Source organism: Monodelphis domestica, chromosome 1, assembly GCF_027887165.1.
Source record: "Monodelphis domestica isolate mMonDom1 chromosome 1, mMonDom1.pri, whole genome shotgun sequence".
NCBI classification, from domain to species: Eukaryota; Metazoa; Chordata; class Mammalia; order Didelphimorphia; family Didelphidae; genus Monodelphis; species Monodelphis domestica.
The window spans coordinates 301,524,186-301,546,085 of NC_077227.1; positions in this window are offsets into that span (position 1 = coordinate 301,524,186).

Below are 21,900 nucleotides of genomic sequence, written 5' to 3' on the forward strand. Positions count from 1 at the left end.
CGGCCTCTGACTGGTTGAGAACCGAGAGTTGTAGGCGGGTGAGTCTCTGGGGTTCAAATCCCTAGGGCGTGGGGGAAGGGTATGGAGGTGGTTGGGGTTCCCGCTCTCCTGGTTTAAGACTGGGAGGCCGTTGACTGGAGTTGTGACGAGGATCTCGCGGGGACGTGCTCTCCTGCTTCTGGTCTGGAATGCTCTGAGAACTTGCTCCTACTTGTACGAGAACTGCCCTGGTGGTTGAGTAGCTGTCTATAGCTGAGTCCTCCGGAGTCAGGAAGCAGAGTAACGTAATGCATAGAATCCTGGACGTGGAATTAGCACGAGCCAAACTCATAGGATGTCTCTTGAAGCTGTGTAACCTCGGACAAGTCACTAAACTTTTCTGAGTGACTTTTAGTTGCCCCAAATGGAAAATGAGGATAATATCTGCCTCACAGGATTGTTAGTGAGGCTCAAAAGAGATGCATATATAAATGTTATTGTTAGTATAATTAGATTTCGACAAAAACTTTTTCAGGATTAAAGGTTATCTGGGGAACTCCCCTTCTGCTCCCCCGTTTCCAAGCCTTGTTCTTCTGTATGCTGTATGTAGTGTTGCCTCCTCCATATCTATCGTGTCTTTTCACAAGTTCTATATGAAGTCATTCCTTTACTCATCAGTTTCCAGACTTTGAAAAAATGCCATTCCTTCACCACAGGTCTCCTGCCTCCCTTCCAGGGAAAAGGTACTTCACTGATTAAAGACCCTGATTAAAGTAGTTCCTACTTTGATAGTCCTCTATATTTTGGTTGCATTGGTTTTGTTTGTGCAAAACCTTTTAAATTTAATGTAGTCAAAATTATCTGTTTTACATCTTGTAATATTCTCTGTGACTTATTTGGGCAGAAAATGTTCTCTTTATTTATAGATCTTGTAGATCTAGCTTAAATTCACTGTGTACTAAAGTGAACTCATTACCCTCCCCCTACCCACCTTCTCTCCTTTCAAACTTACCTTTTACTGTTAAAGGTAACACTATCCTCCTACTCATCTAGGCTTGAAACACACTTGACTCCTCACTCTACTCTCAGTAATTGCTCTCTCCTATCTAATGTGTTACCAAGGCCTGTCAATTTTACCTTCACAACATTTTTCCTCTGACATTGCCACCACCCCTGGTGCCTGAACTAGTGGACTATTGCAGTATATATAGCCTGCTGATTGGTCTCCCTGCCACAAATCTCTTCCTCACTCCAATTCATTCATCTGTCAAAATGATTTTCCTAAAGCTCAAATCTGTCATCTCTATTTGGCATTCAAAGCCCTTCATAACTTTTCCCCTCACCTTTCCAGTTTTCTTACACCTCTTCTGTCACTACCCACCCAGACATCTATGATCCAGTTTGTCACTGGTCTCCTTGCTATTCCTTGAACAAGATAGAACTGTCTTGACTCTGAAATATTGCAGGTGAGAGTTTGTTTCACTGGCTTAAGACAAACCAAGCTGGTATGCCAGGTTAGGATAAAAGCTTTCTCTCTCTCTCTCTCTCTCTTTCTCTCTCTCAGTGTGTGTGTGTTTTCAGTTTGGGGGTGGAGAGGGAGATTATAAATTGCATGTAAAAAGCAGCAAAGAAAGCATTTCCCTTAGGAAGAATAAATATAATCTCAGCTTTTAGACTTGGAGAGAGAAAGAAATCATATATTAGCTATTAAATGCTTATGTGTCTGGGACAGTGCTTAATGCCAGAGATATAAACACAAACAATCAAGATAGTTCCAGATTTCAGGATGCTTAAAGGGGAAAATACTTAAAAAGGAGATGGAAAAGAGAGGAAGGTTACAAAACTGGTACCATGTTGTGAGATCTAGATGCCTGGATCTGGAGGCAAGACAAAGTAGAAGCTTGCTTATTTGATGAGACTAGGTAGATTTAGGGATTAAGTCAAAGTTCCTGGTGGGGAGGAGATGAACACAGGGGAGAAAGTTTAGTGTGGAGATTACAGGGAAGTAGCAGCTACAGATGGCTAATCTTTTGTACTCAGATTGTGTTGGATTTTATTATTTGTCTATTTCTTAGGGTAAAACATAGCTTAACTACAACCTGTGTTTTCTTTCTTTCTTTTGGGTTTTATAAAGCTCGAATAGAGACAAAAATCTTAGTGAGAAAATGGGGTAACTGTATTTGGAAATTTTCTTCTAATGTAGAAGACATTTGTACTATATGCAAATTATTATTTTACACTTTAAAACTGTAAACCAAAGCTACTGTTGAAAGGGGAGCTGCAAAGTTTTCTGCTTTCTCAATCTTTAGTGATAGGATTTCCTCATATCATGAGATGTGAAATGATGGTCCTTATCTTTATATATCTACACATGATTTGTAGTCATATAACAAAACCTAGAAAATTATGGAGTTTAAAGATAGACTTCTGAGTCTTGGAGAAGTTTGGGATCATTTAAAGTATATGTTTCCCAAATACAATTCAGTTTCATCTCCTTTTCACATCTGAATGTAGCTCATTGCCCATCATCAGTACCCATCTCTCAAAGATACATCTTTTTTGAACAATTACTTTAAATATTTTATCTAAATGATCAAAATTTTGTCTTAACAGAATTTTGTTAATTTGCTGCCAATGTCTGACCTGAGTAAAAGCAGAGTTGCAATGCCCACACTTTCAAATTTAGTTAACATTTGTTTAATCAATAACCTGAGTTCTGGATTTGTGCAACTATTCTCAATCTGAGGAACTCATTCAAAACAAAACAAAACAGAACATGAGTATTTGCCATTTCCCAAAATTTCCCCTGGGAATCTTAGAAACTATAGTTTCATATAGTTTCATCTGTTTCATATAGCACCATGGTTTGCCAGGTACAGCTTGGCTGAGGCCAGAGTCTAGCATCCTCAGCTAGTCCCTTAAAGTTTGCCCAGGATTCATTAAGGTCTTCTCAGTAGAGTAATTAATTTCCTCAGTGCTTCTTTTATAACCTTACTTAGATTCCTGAGGAACAAATCACCTTTGGCTCTAATCTAGGATCTCCCCTACCCTAAAAAAGGGAGAAATAAAGGAAGTACCCAATATTCAACATAAATCAGGTATGGAATGGGTGGTTTTATTCTCACACAGGAAAAGGGATGCTAATAATAATCAAAGAATGTTTAGGACAGAATCCAGGAACTTATCACCACTAGTACAATCAGTTGAGAGGCTAATTTTAAAGCCTAATTGGGACATATTTAGTTTATTTGTGAGATTGTAGAATAGGAAGCAACAACCTAAGAGCCATCAAATTCAGATGAGAAGCTGAGGCTCAGCAATGTTGAGACATACCCAAAGTCACTCAGGCAGCATTTCAACCCAGGCCCTCTGTCTTCAGGGCCAGTGATTTCTACCGTACTTGGTGTAGTGGTTAGACAACAAGCCACAAAGCCAGAAAGACAAGCTTAAGTCTCATCTCAAATACATCCTGACTTCTGCATCATTGAACAACTCACTCAACCTCAAGGAACTCTTTAAGATTTTAAATTTTAGAGTAGGTGCCCCCAAATGCCCTGGAATGAAGGAAGTTTTCTCACCTGAGAGATTCCCCCATACCACAGTCAGCACTGACAGGAGTAGCCATTTTCAATGACATGAGGCCTTATTTGGGCCAGCAGCTGTGGCCATTGGGGAGGGGGGGGAAGGCTGCTCCACATGCTGGTCCCAGGGGTGGGTGATTGTGGAGCATGCCTGGCTAGAGGCATGTGGGGCTTCTGTAGGGGCGGGGAGGAGGACCACACATGTGGAAAGGAGCATGCAGGCAGGCAGGCTGGTGAGCAGCAGTCACTGATCTTGTAGGCCAGCCTACTGGGTGGGGTGGGGCGGGGTCAGCAGAAGACTGGGCAGGGCTCCGGCCCACATGCAACAGAGGAGTACCTGGAACTGATTACCAGATACTTTTAGCACCCTGAAAAATATAGCAATGGCTTTACTCATAATTTTTCCCTCTACATACTTTTGTGAGACCTTATTCTCAGTGTTAAATAATATTAAAACTAATAAAAGAAATAGATTGACTGGTGAAGTTAGTGATGCTTGCTAGGCCTTGAAGTGTACAAAGTACCAACCTTCAACTGACGATTTAGCCAATGAAATTCAGCAACAAAAAAGTCACTGATAGGCAGGTTAGTTAAAGAATTCCCCCTCCCCCTCACTTATCTTAGTTCATGGAAACCCACACAAGTTAACTAACAAAAGAAATCTACTGACAGATGAACAAAGAAGTCACTGAGCAGTTAAGTTAAATAATTAGTTGATGGCTTATTAAATACAGTTATATATTACAATTATACATTTTTGTTATTTAAACTATAAGTATGGTGAAATTATGTTTTTTTTTTCCTTCAAGTGACACACCGCCCGAGTTATGCTTGTTTTTTTGGCAAATTTTGACACACCAAGTTCAAAAGGTGGCCCATCACTGGCCTAAGCCCTGGCCAGTGAAGGGCAACCTTTTGGAACTTTTTAGGGGCCCCGTGTTATGTCCTACCACCCATCCCCACCCCTCCCCACCCCATTGGGTACCAGTGTCTGCCCCTCATTGTGTGCCATGTCCTGCCTCCAACTGCATGCAGGGGCATGGCCTACGATGTTCCATTAAGATACCTGTATGTACAATTAGAGAAATACATTGTCATTTCCTACAAAGTACATGAGTCATATTAAAAGGAAAAGGGTCAGTGACCTGTCAACATGGAATCTAGGAATCCCAAACTTGTGTGCTAGTGGGATCTGATGAACCCCAAGTTTCAGGAATAGCTTCTAGGTTTAAGACCCCAAAATTTGTACTTGTTCCCTGTTCCCATGGGAATCTACCCTGAAGGGAATCCCAGGCTAGCAGGTTCAGACTGAGTGGGGGACCCTCAGGGGAATGACAATCCTAGTTGGGTGAGACTAAGCATATGCTAAGGGCCTTCTTTGTTTTAGGTAGTTTCCCCTATTGTATCAGACCCTTTCCCAAGAAGATCCACACCTGGGCAGGAACCATCTTTTAGTATTCATTGTAAGCAGCCCCTTCTCCTACACCCTAGCCTCTAGCTATGATTCCTTTCCCCTGCTTGATTGTATTCTGTCTATGTAGTTTGAACACTCCCATTTTCTTTGTAGCTATATTAATTTCAATCATCTTTCTTTGCCCCTGGGTTTCCCCTGAATGGTATAGAGGTTCCCCAAATTCTTTTGTTCCTTGGAGTCATCATCTATCTTGGTGCCACTCCCAGGGGTCAGTGACCAGAGTGACCAGAGTTCAGTCCTTGGACTCTGTGCAGTTGTGTGTGGCGCTCAGCTCTGAGTTGAAGCCTGTTAGCGCAGAATCCCTTTTGACTTTGATTAAAGAGTAATTTTGACTATTTAATAGTTCTGTGTTTTTTTCCAGTCAACAGATCTAACTCTTATCAAAGCATTTATACTGGTGGGGTTGGGGATATTTAATAAAAGTGAAAGGCTGTGACTAGAACTCCAGTGGATGTGAATTTCCTGGAAGCCTCAGGCATTTGGTAAGCCTTTGAAGCACCAAGGCCTAGAAGCTAGAGGCTGGGATTTTCTTCACAAGATCCCTCCATTTTGGGCTGGGTATGTGATTTCTCCATCCTCCTTTGAAGGATTAGGGAAGAACTGATTAGCACATTCCTTTAGGGCTTGTGTGGAACAGGAGGGTCTCCTGGCTCTGTCCTGTTAGATTTGGTTTTCTGTTCCCTCAAAGCACTTTGTTTTTGATTGGTGTGGAAGAGTTTCCACAGAAGACTTGGCTTTTGCTGCTTCTAAGTGGCCATCTTGACTCCCCTCCCCATATCTTTCCCTTAGGGCTTGTGAATGGGGCTCAGGGGGTTATTTTAATTAGGGTCAGTGCAATCAGGAGGGCCTGGACTGAATCAATCCTTTCCTTTACAAAGCAGGACTGTTACCTATTCTATTCATCCAGTAAGGGTGTCTACAAAGACTAAAGAACTTTATACTTTTTGGGTGATAGGTGGGGAGAATCAATTGCCAATCAGAGGGGAGTGGCCTACCCTGTGACCTTGCTCAGCTATGGGGAGCCAGGGTGGGGTGGAGTGGCCATACATGGGGCTCAGCCAAGCTGCCCTTGCTCAGCCCCTGCAACAGTGGAAAGAGGCTAGAATGCCCCACCCCCTGCATTTGGGGGCGGGTCCAGCCTCCCAGCTGGCCAAAGCTAGGGGCCTGCCTGTGCAAATGGAGAGGCCTTTGCCTGCCATCTTTGGCACATGTGCTATATATAGGTTCACCATCATGGGCCTAGGCCATATCTGGCACCTAATAGGTATTTAACAAATATTTGTCAATTGGCACTCATTGCTAATCTAATTACTAACTGAGCATTTACTAATCACTAAGCCTGATGTTTCTTTCTAGTGGTCTCTTTTTCTGAAAAATGAGTCCCCTCATGTGTAATAATTAAAATTACTTGCCAACTGTAATAATTAAATTTTTGGTTTGACAAAAATAATAATAGTTAAAAAAAGAGCTTGTGGTTGCTGTATATAAAATCAACTTCTTAAGTCAAAATGTTAGTAGCTCTTAAATATTTAATATAATAAAAGGAGGGAAATATGTGAGGGAAGTAGAAAATATTTCTTAGCCTACCACCCTAGAGCTCCAAAGTTCCAATCTCCATGTGGAAGTACAGTAGCCTCTTCAACAAGGGTCTCACCAGCATAAGCCTCTTCCATCAGCTTGAGTCACAACACTAAATCTATGCAGTGCAGAATGCTTCTTCAACCTGACTCATCAATGCTGAATGTATCTATGTAAAGTGCCTTGCAGAATGAATCACAGAAAAACCTCCTCTTCAGCCAAATTCCTCCTAAAATACATCCTGAGGAGTCCTTTGCCTGGCTTTTTTATAAGTAGCTTCTCCATGCCACTTCCTGCCTCTCTCCCACTTCACAGGAACCAATCACAGCCTCCTAATTTGCCTGACATTTCAGTGCTTATGGTCTTTGGGGTGTGAACTTTTTCTATTAAAAGACTTTTACTAAGTGTGAAAGGAGGGGTACTTCAAATTCTTGATTGATTAACAAAATAAACAAAGAGAGTTTTAAATTCTCTTTCACATATGCCCTATCTATTTTGGCTGCTCTTCTCTCTGCTCTGATAGTGGCCACCTTTACTCAGGTGTCTGGAAAGGGGAAGATTCTGGTTGCCTTTTGAGATCTCACAAGACATTTGTACCAAAGAAATTAAGAAATAAGGGTGAGGCAGCCCAGTCCTAAGCACAGGCATACCAGGAGGCCAAGAGCTCCTAACTTGTAGCCAATTAGGAAGAAGCTTCCCCCTACCCCCCTTGACAGCTCAGAGATTCTTTATTGCTCTATGAAGCCAGGAGGAGGGAGGAAACATGAGAGGCAGGAATCACCTCTTTAATATAAATCATGATATTGTAAGGATAATTTAGGGTTGTGACCTAATCTAAGTTGACTTTTGGTCGCCAGGGGATATACCAAATAAAATACCCAAGTCAGTGTGGAAATCTATGGTGGTTTAATCAATATATGGGGAAGAAATCAAGGAGAAGAGAGAGGGAAAGGTATAGGATTTCTAAATCCTCCACCACGAGTTCTTTGAAGATTAGAGGCTTTCTCTAAGAGGATAGTATTTGTATAGTGACCCCCCACGAAAGTCCTATATTATCTATCTGTGGGTCATAACCTGAGATGGAGAGAGGAGGCCAAGGAAATGGGAGAATAATAATGACTCAAAGGTAAAAGTTGAAACACATGGGGAGTAATGCGAACTCTGAGGAAATAAGAGTAATAAGAGAATAGGTGGCGAGTACTAGATACTCCTATAGACAAGAGAGTCTGCTTTGGGGGCTACTGAGTCGCTAGAAAAAGTGGGGAGTCACAAATTCCTTGGTGCCTCCTATGGCAATAGGAGGCCTGGGGGCGACTGTGTCACTAGGAAAGAGATACAGTGAAGCAAGAGGGTAAGAGGAGAGGAGGGGAAGAGAGAGAGAGTAAGAGTAAAAGTAAGAGAGCTAGTAAAAGCTAGTTCCCCAGAATTTATTGAAGGTTTTAGGAATGTTGATTGGGAGGAGATCAACGAATACCTAACATGACATAGGTCTTAATATTGGTTGAATTGACAATGATGAGATCAAAGAGGTGGAGATTAATCCAACCCGTGCTTTGCAAATGAATTATCTGAGCCAAAAAAAAAATTGGGGTGTATGGGGTGGTCAGGGAGGGGTAGTATCTCTGGTATGGAGGGCTTGTCGTGCCCTCCTAGGGCAGCTCTCCAGCCTCTGACCCCCATCTGATACCCAGCTCTCACTTGTGGCTCCCAGTAGCTGCCAGCATGCGGCAGCGACCACACCCCGGGCAACGGCTTTGACAGGCCGGCTAAACCTTGTGAGGGTAGCCATTGGGTCATCGACCCCTGGTGAACCAGGGCTTTGCTCACCCAGCATGTGAAGACTGCTTCGGCAGAACAGGCGGAAGAAACCAATAAGAAGGTTCAATGGCTGAGATGGTGACGCAGCAAAGCACTGTGGAGTGCTTAGGGCGTGTTGGAGCACAAAAGACAACACGGCCATCCAATGCAGCTGAGGAAGTCGCCAGATGTAACAATTTTTCGTGCCAATGGACCCAGGCTCCCAACGCCGAGAGAGTGGGACTATCTCTGTGCATTGACTTTTCCACTTAAATCTCTTTCACGCACAAGTATCTTTGTGCACACTCATCTATCCTAACCCCGTCCACCCTCTTCAAGACCTGCAGCGATGGGGGAGTGGCGATGCAACAGGTGGAGGTGACCACTGGCAGTTGTAGTCACGATCCTGCACGTAGGCGGCCCACAGACCAGTGGTCGCTCGGCCCTGTAGGGCAGCAGGGACGTTCGGCAGCATCCTGGGCGACTGAGCAGCCCTCTCTAGGACAGCACTGCTCACCCTAATCAAGGGAGGGGACTAGAAAAGATGTCCCAAACATTGCCTGCCCTACAAACACCCGGTCAGCACACCGCGGCTGGCGGGTCATCTCTTTAAGCGGTCGAAATCAAAAGAAACAAAATACAAAGAAACTTCTACTAGGAGCATGGAACATCAGAACATTACTTGATAGAGAGAATACCCCAAGACCTGAGAGAAGAACAGCTCTAATCAGTAAGGAACTGGCACGATATAACATCGACATCGCAGCCTTAAGTGAAACACGCTTACCAGAAGAGGGATTACTCAGCGAACCCACCACTGGATACACCTTCTTCTGGAAAGGTAGAGCCACAAATGAAGACAGAATCCACGGTGTTGGCCTGGCTATCAAGACCAGTTTGCTCAAACAGCTGCCAGACTTGCCTGTGGGCATCAGCGAGAGGCTCATGAAGATCTGTTTACCTCTAAGCAAAGACAGTATGCCACAATCATCAGTGCATATGCCCCAACACGGACCAGCACAGAGGAGACCATCGAGCAGTTCTACTCTGACCTGAGTGCCATCCTGCACTCAGTGCCCACAAATGACAAGCTGATACTACTGGGAGACTTCAACGCCCGTGTTGGCCAGGACCATGAAAGATGGAAAGGAGTGCTCGGCAAACACGGTGTGGGCAAAATGAACAACAACAGCCTACTGCTACTCAGCAAATGCTCAGAGTTCGAACTCACCATCACGAACACTGTGTTCAGAATGGCAAACAAATATAAAACAATGTGGATGACCCACAATCAAAACAGTGGCATCTCATTGACTACATCATTGTACGCCGGCGAGACATCAAGGATGTAAAGATCATCAGAGCCATGAGAGGAGCTGAATGCTGGACAGACCACCGATTGGTTAGAGCGACTCTTCAAATGTGCATTGCGCCTCGCCATCCAAAACGCGCCCAGACAGTTCGTGCATTTTACAACATGAGTCATCTTAGAAATCCATCTTATTTGCAAACATTCCAGTCCTGCCTGGACGACAAGCTGTCTGCCAAGGGACCACTCACTGGAAGCTCAACCGAGAAATGGAACCAGTTCAGAGACGCAGTGAAGGAAACATCAAAGGCAGTCCTAGGTCCCAAAAAACGCAACCACCAGGACTGGTTCGACAAGAACAACACTGCTATTGAAGACCTATTGAGCAAAAAGAACAAAGCCTTTATGGAGTGGCAAAATAACCCAAACTCTGCTCCTAAAAAGGACAGATTCAAGTCTCTCCAAGCCACGGCGCAGCGTGAGATCAGGAAGATGTAAGACCGATGGTGGGAAAAAAAGGCAGAAGAAATCCAGCATTTTGCTGATATGAAAAACTACACTACACGGTGACACTCCCATAAAAGATAAAAAAGGCATCAGCAACAGGTGGAAAGAACACTTCAGTCAGCTTCTTAACTGACCCTCTTCAGTTGACCAAAGCGCCCTTGACCCGATCCCCCAAAACTGCACCATTGAACAACTTGACGTCCCTCTTTCAATAGAGGAAGTCCAAAAAGCCATTAAACAAATGAGTGCAGGCAAGGCACCCAGTAAAGACGGGATCCCAACCAAGGTGTACAAGGCCTTAAATGGAAAGGCGCTCTAGGCATTCCACATAGTGCTGACCAGCATATGGGAAGAGGAAGACATGCCCCCAGAACTCAGAGATGCCTCCATCGTAGCCCTATACAAGAACAAAGGCTCACGAGCAGCCTGTGACAACTACAGAAGCATCTCACTACTCTCCACTGCTGGAAAGATCCTCGCCCGTGTTATACTCAACAGACTCCTGTCATCTGTTTCAGAGCAGGACCTGCCTGAATCACAATGTGGCTTCCGACCAGATCGCAGCACCATCGACATGGTCTTCACGGTGAGGCAAATGCAGGAAAAATGCCTTGAGCAGAACCTGAATCTCTACATTATCTTCATAGACCTGACAAAGGCGTTTGACACAGTGAACAGGGACTCATTGTTGGTGATCCTCAGCAAGCTCAGTTGCCCAGCAAAATTTGTCAAACTGATCCAGCTCTTTCATGTCGACATGACAGGGGAAGTCCTATCTGGTGGACAGACTTCCGATCGCTTCAACATCTCCAATGGCGTGAAACAAGGCTGTGTCCTCACTCCAGTGCTATTCAACCTATACTTCACCCAAGTATTAAGACATGCTGTGATGGATCTAGACCTGGGTGTCTACATCAAATACCGACTGGATGGCTCACTATTCGACCTTCGCCGCCTGACTGCAAAAACAAAGACAACAGAGAGACTCATCCTGGAAGCTCTCTTTGCAGATGACTGTGCTCTCATGGCCCACCAAGAAAATCATATTCAAACCATTGTGGACAGGTTCTCCACCACAACAAAACTGTTTGGCCAGACTATCAGCCTCAGCAAAACAGAGGTGCTGTTCCAACCTGTACCAGGGAGGCCAACTAACCAGCCGTGCATTACAATAGACAGCACGCAGCTTTCTAATGTCAACACCCTCAAGTCCCTGGGCAGCACCATCGCCAATGACGGGTCCCTAGACCATGAGATCAATGCCAGGATCCAAAAGGCTAGCCAGGCACTCGGGCGCTGCACTCTAAAGTCCTCCAACACAGCGGTGTAAGCACTGCGATGAAGCTCAAAGTGTACAATGCAGTGGTCCTCAGCTCGCTCCTGTACGGTTGTGAGACATGGACACTGTACTGGAAGCACATGAAACAGCTGGAGCAATTCCACCAACGCTCTCTCCGGTCAATCATGAGGATCCTATGGCAGGACTGAATCACCAATCAGGAAGTCCTCGACAGAGCCAACTCCACCAGCATCGAAGTAATGGTCCTCAAAACCCAGCTACGATGGTCTGGACATCCGCATGGACCCACAGCGAATACCAAGACAGGTATTCTATGGTGAACTGTCAGCTGGACTCAGGAAACAAGGTCGACCAAAGACAAGATTCAAGGATCAGCTAAAGTCAAACTTGAAGTGGGCTGGCATTATACCAAAGCAACTAGAATTTGCTGCCTCTGTCAGAAGCAGCTGGAGAACCCACATTAACCATGCTGCCGCCACCTTTGAAGATGAACGACATTGACGTCTTGCCGCTACGCATGAACGCCGACACCAGGCCACAACCGCACCTCCCATAACAACTGGTGTCCCATGACCCATGTGCCACAAACTTTGTGCCTCAGCCTTTGGACTTCAAAGCCACATGAGGGTACATCAATAGATGATAATGCACAAAGACAATAGTCATTCTCGGTCACCGAGAGACTACCACTAGTATCTGAGCCAAGGCATGGCTGTTAACCCACACTTTGCAAATGAATGTACTCCGAGCCAAGGCAGCGTGGCTGCCAAAGGCCCAGCTCATGAATTTGCCCGTCCTATGCTAGTGCTTCGGCCTGTCTCTTTCCATACAATGAACATCAAGAGGTCTGACCATTTGTCTGGTAATACAATATCAATACATCAGTCATACTTCCCAGATGCTAACATGCCTGGTATGCTACAGTTTGGAAGATAAAAGAGAGAAAAATCAGTCTAAACTCAGAGAGATCTCAGAGATGATGCCTTACCTGAACTAGGTTACTAGGTTTCCTTCAGTATGGTATCAAGGAAAACTCACCTCTAAACCCGGACAATAGCAGCCGCCATGGCAAGATTCCGACACTCTCAGCAAGCTACCACCAGCCACCTCTCCGCCATCAAAGAGGCCGGAAAGAGGAAGTGATGTGAAATATATAGATGGTTTTACAACACTTTCCTGTGTCTCACATGTCCCAATGATATCTTAGGCTGACTTAGTTGTTTCTGATTTGTCATTTGCTAGCACATGTCTGTCATAGGCCATCCTTCTAAATACTTAATCCTTACGTATGGGTGTAGACATTCCTGATTTTGTTAGACTAAGTAGGGTGGAGTAATCTAAAGTTCACAATTTCCTGAGTTTTGTTAGACTAAGTAGGGTGGAGTAATCTAAAGTTCACAATATTCTGGCTTTTCTCTCCATATAATACAAACCCCTAAGTCATCACAATATGGAAATAATCTGAGGATATCTGTGCATGCTTTGAAGTATGTGTGTGTGTGCACATGCATGCTTGGCTGTATTTCTGATTGAGGATGCTGTTGGGGGCATTGGGAAGATGGAACTCACTAGAGAAGGAAACAGGATACTAGATACTACAGGAAACTAGAGAAGGAAAGAGAATAGAGTCCTAAGTGAATGAGAACTTTAAGCTATTTGCATCTTCAATGAAGAACAAATAAATATGTCCTATACCTAAAAATATATCATTAGTTTAATGTGCAAACCTTCATCTTCCCCTCCACAATCTATACAGTCCTCCAGATTAAAAAAAACAAATCAAGTTGGATTCCTTAGAGAATCAACTCCTTATGGTGAGCTCCTCTCTCTCTCCCACCTTGACTAGGGACTATCCTAGGGCAGTGATGGAGAGCCTATGGAACATGTGCCAAAGATGGCATGTAGAACACCCTCTATGGACATGATATTCCTCCCTTTTTATCCCCCAGAGTTTGTTAATAGAAAGGTAGAGTTGCTTCCCTCCCCATCTCTACTGTGCCTATTTTTTCACATCTCCCACCTCTTTGCCCAGTAGCCCAATGGGAGGGTACAGGGGGTAAGGTGGGCTACTCACAGGTGGCAGAGCTGGAGGGGAGCAGAGTACTTGGGCCACTCCCATCCCCCTCTCTATACTCACTGAGGACATTCCTTACTTCACCCACCCCTCTGCCCAGCAGTAGATTGGGAGTGCTTCTTCCCTCCCCTGTGTGGGATAAGGGATGGGACTTGGCATGACATGTGGTCTCTAAAATGTTTGCCATCATTGTCCTAGGGGTTTATAATTCCCCAGAAATGAATTTGGCACTTGGGGTTACTAAAGAGTAATCCTTTTCCCACTGGACTAGTACCATCTGAATAACTCAAAATAGTTGAAGGAGAACCAGGTTTGGTTCCTCAGTATTGTTCCTTATTCTCTTTCTGCTCTTCCATCTCTGGGGTTATGTCCTTTTTTTCTCTGTGATTTTTGTCCAAGGAATCCCAGTTCTCTCCAGGAGGCACCATCCAGGCTTTCTCCCTTCTCTTTCTAGAAGTCTTTGTGCCAGAACTCTTAAATTCCACCAAAAGGGTAGAGCTTAGGAACTCTAGCTATCCTATCACTCTTTCAGCTTCTGCTCTCAAGTGTGTGGCCTCTCCTTCCCTTGGAGTCAAATGATAGCCATACCTTGGACCAAGAGGATTTAAAGCTGTCTCTTCAACTACCTCTGAAAGAACTTGTATAAATCTAGAATGTAGCTCAGATCTACAATGGCCTAACCCTGTCAAATCACCCCAGAACTTTATCAAATAGAGATAATAATATGGTTGCATAGAGTATATGAGAAGCCAGCACAGTATAGCTGAAACAGTTTGGACTTTTGAGATTAGAGTTGATTCCTCACCTTCCTTCTCCACTCTGCTCCATTTCTCCCAAGTGGAATATGTCCATTTTTCCCAAGCCTATCTCTTTCTTTTAAGAATTGATTTACTCAGGGACAGGTAGATTTGCTTGGTAGATAGAGAGCCAGGCCTGGGGAATGGAAGTCCTTAGTACAAATCTAGCCTCAGACACTTCCTAGCTGTGTGACCCTGGAGAAATTTCTATTCTTCTGCTTGGGATACATCTATTCTAAGACAGAAAGCTAAGGTTTAAAAAAAAAAGAAGAATGTGTTGACTCAGGGACAGCTAACGTAGGTGAAGAGTGCCAGGCCTGAAGTCAACCTCATCAGGCTTTAGACATTTCTTCATTGTGTGACCCTGGACAAGTCATTTAACCACAATTGCCTAGGCCTTATCATATTAGAATTGATACTAAGACATATGGTAAGGATTTAAAAAAAAGTTTATTCTGTATTTACCTGTATTTAAAATCAGCTTTTATGATCAACAGAGTTGTGCCAGTTTATTTGTGTCATTGTTGAGTGCAAGAAAAAGAGAAATAGCATATACTTGGGAGGAGAGAAAGATTTTAAAATAGCAGATCTGCCAGATCTGAGCAGCAAACAAAAAAGAATGATTTATTCATATTTACAGTTTCCTATAGAAGGGAGAGAAAAGCCTGTCCTGGGACTTCTTTCTTTTCTTGTCTTTTTTAAACCCTCATCTTCCATCTTCAAATCAATACCGCATATCTGTTCCAAGAGGGAAGAGCAATAAGGACTAGGCAATGGGGATTAAGTAACTTATTCAGGGTCACACAGCTAGGAAATGTCTGAGGCCAGATTTGAACCTAGGACCTCCCATCTCTAGGCCTGGCTCTCAATCCACTGAGCCACCCAGCTGTCCTGGACTTTTTTCTTTCAAAGGTTCCTAACCATTTTTTTTTTTGGTGGGTCTCTTTGGCAGCCTGTTAAAGCCTGTGGACCCCTTCTCAAAATGTTTAAATCCATAAAATTAAACACATGGTATTTAGATATACAAGAAGCCAATTATATTGCAATTTGGTTACAAACATTTATTTTTTAAAAGTTTGAAGACCTAGGGGTAGCTAAGTGACTCAGTGGATAGATAGCCAGGACTGGAAACAGGAGATCCTGGGTTCAAATCAGACTTCAGTCACTTCCTAGTTGTGTGACCCTGGCCAAGTCACAACCTCCATTACCTAATTCTTACTTCTCTTTTGCCTTAAAACCAATACCTAGTATTGATTCCAAGATAGAAGGTAGGGATTAAAAATTTTTTTTTCAGACACTAGGCCTTTAAGAATCCTTGAGAGAAACAAAGGAGTTAGTAGTTTGGTATATAAGGGAATTAGGAAACAGGCCTATCTTTTTCCTTGCCTGAATTTGAAAGGCAAATACCTCTGATGAAGGACAGAAGGAAGGAATAATTAGCTCTTTTCCCACCAGCCCAGTCTAACAATCTAACCACTATCACCAGACCCCTTCACAAATATAATTCTCTCTATTTTATAGATGCAGAAACTGAGATTCCATGGGATAAAATGATTTACCTATAGCCATATGACTGAAAAGGGTCATAGATCCAAATTTGCCTCTTCTGAGTCCAGTGGTCTTTCCATTCATTACTCCAAGTTACGTGAAAATTGCATTAATGAGGTACAAAACAACTAACTATCTGAGGTCTAGCTCGGCATACAAGATAACTGCTATGTGGGTACTCCCCCCATCAATGGAAGATCATGACATCCCAAAACCATGCTCTGTCATTCTTGTTCATGTGCTTTTATAAATCATAAATCAGGATTGTGTTCTTTTCTAGACCCCTTTCAATCTTTTTTTATCCAGAACAAGTTCAAGAGCTCTTCCAACTCATTCTGTGTAACTTCAGGGAAAAAAAAAATCCAATAATTCAAATCAGAAAATGGATAGGATATAGTTTTGAGAGTTCGTATCCATACATATATGGCTATGCTCTTGGATTTGACTAAAATAAAATCACTTGCTTCATGATTTGAGTAAAATAGAGAACAAGAAATTTTGTTTTCTATTTAGATTAGATAGAAGGTCTATTAAACATTCTTCTTCTGGGTCTTCTCTTTTAACATCCCAGGACTTTTAGTGCTTGGATTATCCATGTGTTCTTTTTTTTTTCCAATTTAAACATTATTTTATTTGGTTATTTTCAAACAATATTCCTTGGAAACAAAGATCCTTTTCTTATCCCCCCCCCCCTCCCCTAGCCAATGCACGATTCCACTGGGTATCACGTGTCCTTGCTTCAATCCCATTTCCATGTTGTTGGTATTTGTATTAGCATGTTCATTTAGAGTCTCTCCTCATTCCTGTCCCTTCCATCCCTGTAGTCAAGCAGTTGCTTATCTTCGGTGTTTTTACTCCCACCATTTGTCCTTTGTTTGTGGATAGTGTTTTTTTCTCCGGGATTCCTGCAGAATGTTCAGGGATGCTGTATTGACACTAATTGAGAAGTCCATTACATTTGTGTGTCAGTCTCTGTGTACAATGTTTTCCTGGTTCTGCTCCTTTCGCTCTGCATCACTTCCTGGAGGTTGTTCCAGTTGCCATGGAATTCCTTCACTTTATTATTTCTTTTAGCACAATAGTATTCCATCACCAACATATACCACAATTTGTTCAGCCATTCCCCAATTGAAGGGCATCCCCTCATTTTCCAATTTTTGGCCACCACAAAGAGTGCTGCTATGAATATTCTTGTACAAGTCTTTTTCCTTATTATCTCTTTCGGGTACAAGCCCAGCAGTACTATGGCTGGGTCATAGGGCAGACATTCTTTTATCTCCCTTTGGGCATAGTTCCAAATTGCTCTCCAGAATGGTTGGATCAATTCACAACTCCACCAGCAATGAATTAATGTCCTGACTTTGCCACATCCCCTCCAGTATTCATTACTTTCCTTTGCTGTCATATTAGCCAGTCTGCTAGGTGTGAGGTGATACTTCAGAGTAGTTTTGATTTGCATCTCTCTGATTATAAGAGATGTAGAACACTTTTTCATTTGCTTATTAATAGTATTGATTTCTTTTGTTGAGAACTGCCTGTTCATGTCCCTTGCCCATTTTTCTTTTTCTTTTTTTTAGGCTTTAAATTTTTTTTATTTATTAATTTTTAATTAATTTTTATTTTTTAAATATTATTTTATTTGTTCACTTCCAAACATTATTCATTGGAAACAAAGATCATTTTCTTTTCTTCCCTCTGTGACAAGGAAATCACTTTAAAAGACTGATATATATTAATTTAAGGTCGCCAAGGAATTCAGCTATGTAATTCCTAAATGAAAACTCAAGTCAGCAGTCAACCTTTTATGGAGTTTAATTACAAACAGGATGAAGAAAGGTATTAGAGATAGAGAGAGAGAGGGAGAGAGAAAGGGGAGAGAAGGGAATAGGGCTTAAATACCCCTTCTGTTTAGGCTGGGCCAAAAGGCCCAAGCCCTTAGATAGCTGGGGCAAAGAAAGGAGATCAGTCCCTATTACTCACGTGACCAAAATGGAGAAACAATCTCAAGGGCCTCCACCTCCAGCTTCCTTCAGAGCAAGCTTCTCAGAGCACCTCTCCAACCACTCAGAGCCAAAACTCTCCAACAACCCCCCCTCAGTCCTCAGACCCCTCTATCTTTAAGGAAACCATCCAAGTTCCCTCCCCTCAGTTCTCTCATCTACCAATCACTGTCCATGTCTTTCCTGTGCCAATGGTGGCTCTAGCTTAACCCAGGACCACCCAGAGGTCTGTGGCTTTGCACATGTCTGTTGAAGGTCATATTCTCAAATAATTAAATCTTGATCTTTTGCTACAGCCCTTCCTAAATCCTGTTACCCTGAGTAGGGTAGAGATTGGAATAATTAAATTTTGATCTATGCTGCAGCCCTTCCTAAATCCTGTTAGGACTGAGTAGGGTGGAGATTGCAATTTCCAAGACCTGGTTCTGTCATTCCAAGTATCTCCATTGTATCAATTCTAAAATCAATCATGACTCAAAGAAATTCCTGTTCTATGCTTAAGCATAGGTCAAAGCCCTTTCCATTGTTCAGCAAAAGGTTTCTGTCCTAAAGTAATCTTAAGAAGGGAGGAGGAGGAACCTCCCATGCCAATGGGGTTCACATTCCAATAGACTATCAGTAAGAAATTTTCCAAGTATGACATTTCCCAATGGTGAAATTTCCAACATTTATAAGTCTAAGATATTTTAAGGTTTACACCTCCCCCCCCTCCCACCACCTCTCCCATAGCTGACGCGCGGTTCCACTGGGTATCACATGTGTTCTTGATTCGAACCCATTTCCATTTTGTTGGTATTTGCATTAGAGTGTTCATTTAGAGTCTCTCCTCAATCATATCACCTCCACACCTGTAGTCAAGCTGTTGCTTTTCATCGGTGTTTTTACTCCCACAGTTTATCTTCTGCTTGCGGATAGTGTTTTTTAGATCCCTGCAGATTGTTCAGGGACACTGCATTGACATTAATGGAGAAGTTCATTACGTTCGATTGTACCACAGTGTATCAGTCTCTGTGTACAATGTTTTCCTGGTTCTGCTCCTTTCACTCTGCATCACTTCCTGGAGGTTGTTCCAGTCTCCATGGAATTCTTCCACTTTATTATTCCTTTTAGCGCAATAGTATTCCATAACCAACAGATACCACAATTTGTTCAGCCATTCCCCAATTGAAGGGCATCCCCTCATTTTCCAATTTTTGGCCATCACAAAGAGCGCAGCTATGAATATTCTTGTACAAGTCTTTTTCCTTATTATCTCTTTGGGGTACAAGCCCAGCAGTGCTATGGCTGGATCAAAGGGTAGACATTCTTTTATCGCCCTTTGGGCATAGTTCCAAATTGCCCTCCAGAATGGTTGGATCAATTCACAACCGCACCAGCAATGAATTAATGTCCCTACTTTGCCACATCCCCTCCAGCATTCATTACTTCCCATAGCTGTCATGTTAGCTAATCTGCTAGGTGTGAGGTGATACCTCAGAGTTGTTTTGATTTGCATCTCTCTGATTATAAGAGATGTAGAACACTTTTTCATGTGCTTATTAATAGTATTGATTTTTTTTGGCTGAGAACTGCCTGTTCATGTTCCTTGCCCATTTTTCAATTGGAGAATGGCTTGATTTTTTTGTACAATGGATTTAGCTCTTTGTAAATTTGAGTAATTAGACCTTTGTCAGAGTTTTTTGTTATGAAGACTTTTTCCCAATTTGTTGCTTCCCTTCTAATTTTGGTTACATTGGTTTTGTTTGTACAAAACCTTTTTAATTTCATGTAATCAAAATTATTTATTTTACATTTTGTGACTCTTTCTATGTCTTGCTTCGTTTTAAAGTCTTTCCCTTCCCACAGGTCTGACATGTATATTATTCTGTGTTTGCCTAATTTACTCATAGTTTCCTTCTTTATGTTCAAGTCATTCACCCATTCTGAGTTTATCTTGGTGTAGGGTGTGAGGTGTTGATCCAAATGTAATCTCTCCCACACTTTCTTCCAGTTTTCCCAGCAGTTTTTGTCAAATAGTGGGTTTTTGTCCCAGAAGCTGGGCTCTTTGGGTTTGTCATATACTGTCTTACTGGGATCACTTACCCCAAGTCTATTCCACTGAGCCTCCTTTCTGTCTCTTAGCCAGTACCAAATTGTTTTGATGACCACTGCTTTATAATAGAGTTTGAGATCTGGGACTGCAAGGCCACCTTCCTTTTTTTTCCCCATTATTTCCCTGGATATCCTTGACCCTTTGTTCTTCTAAATGAACTTTGTTATGGTTTTTTCTAAGTCAGTAAAAATTTTTTTTTGGAAATTCAATGGGTATAGTGCTAAATAGATAAATAAGCTTGGGTAGGATGGTCATTTTTATTATATTGGCTCATCCTACCCATGAACAGTTAATATTTTTCCAATTGCTGAAGTCTAGTTTTGTTTGTGTGTGGAGAGTGTTTTGTAGTTGTGTTCATATAGTTCCTGTTTTTGTCTTGGGAGATAGATTCCCAAGTATTTTATTTTGTCTAAGGTGATTTTGAATGGGATTTCTCTTTCTATTTCTTGCCCCTGAGCTGTGTTGGAAATATATAGAAATGCTGATGATTTATGTGGGTTTATTTTTGTGAATTTCAAAACTACTCAACCCTGTTCAAACCATTCTTTAGAGGATGGGATTTGGCTATTTCCTGATCAATAACAATGGAGATACTTGGAATGACAGAATCAGGTCTTGGAAACTACAATCTCCACCCTACTCAGGTTAACAGGATTTAGGAAGGGCTGCAGCAAAGCTCAAGATTTAATTATTGAGAATGTGGCCTTCAACAGACATGTGCAAAGGAGACAGACCTCTGGGTGGTCCTGGGTGAAGCTAGAGCCAACATTGGCACAGGTGAGACACAGGAAGTAAGGTAGAGGACAGCTGAGGAGGCTGGGATTTCCTGTGTGGAGGGAGAGTGTGGTGGTTGGAGGCTGGTTGCTTGGAGTGGAGGCCCTGAGACTGTTTCTCCATTTTGGTCACATGAGTGATAGGGACAGATCTCTTTTCTTTGCCTCGGCTATCCAAGGTCTTGGGCCTTTGGCCCAATCTAAGCAGAGGGGGTATTTAAGCCCTATTCCCTTCTCTCCCCTCTCTCTCTCTCTCTCTCTCTCTCTCTCTCTCTCTCTCTCTCTCTCTCTCTCTCTCTCTCTCTCTCTCTCTCTCTCCTCTACTACCTTTATTCCTCCTGTTAGTAATTAAAAACTCCATAAAAGGTTGACTGCTGACTTGAGTTTTCATTTAGGAATTTTACATAGCTGAATTCCTTAGCGACCTTAAATTAATATATATCAGTCTTTTAAAGTGATTTCCATATAACATTGTGGCTGACCACACGGGAGTCTAAAGAATTCTCTCAATAAACTTCTGAATTTTCTTGCCTTTTTACTCTACCTTCTCACCGCTTAGTTCCTTTTAACAGCTAACTCGGCTTAAAGACACAGCTACTAGAACAAGTGAGTATAAAAACTTCTTCTCTCTTCTCTTTTCTCCTTAAGTTAAATTGGAATCAGCAGTTTTTATTTTTCTTCCCTTTAATCTTAAGGGGCAGCTGGGTGGCTCATGGATTGAGAGCCAGGCCTAGAGACAGAAGGTCCTAGGTTCAAATAGGACCTCAGATACTTCCCAGCTGTGTGACTCTGATAGTTAGATAGAAAACAGCTGTTTTAAATCTCAGCAACAGGACCCTAAAGTCCTGGCTGGGAGAGCTGTTTCTAAATATCCTTTCCCTTAAGGAACAACTTCCTAGATTAGAAGAAAAAAAAAACCCTGTGGAAAGTTTTTTGCTTTGCCCTGCTCCCCATGTGTTTTGTGAAGACTGTTAGAGAAATAATTACAATATATATATATATATATATATATATATATATATATATATATATAAATGCGTACTACATTCTTTGACATTTATATGGCAGCTGAAGAATTAGGGACATTGAGG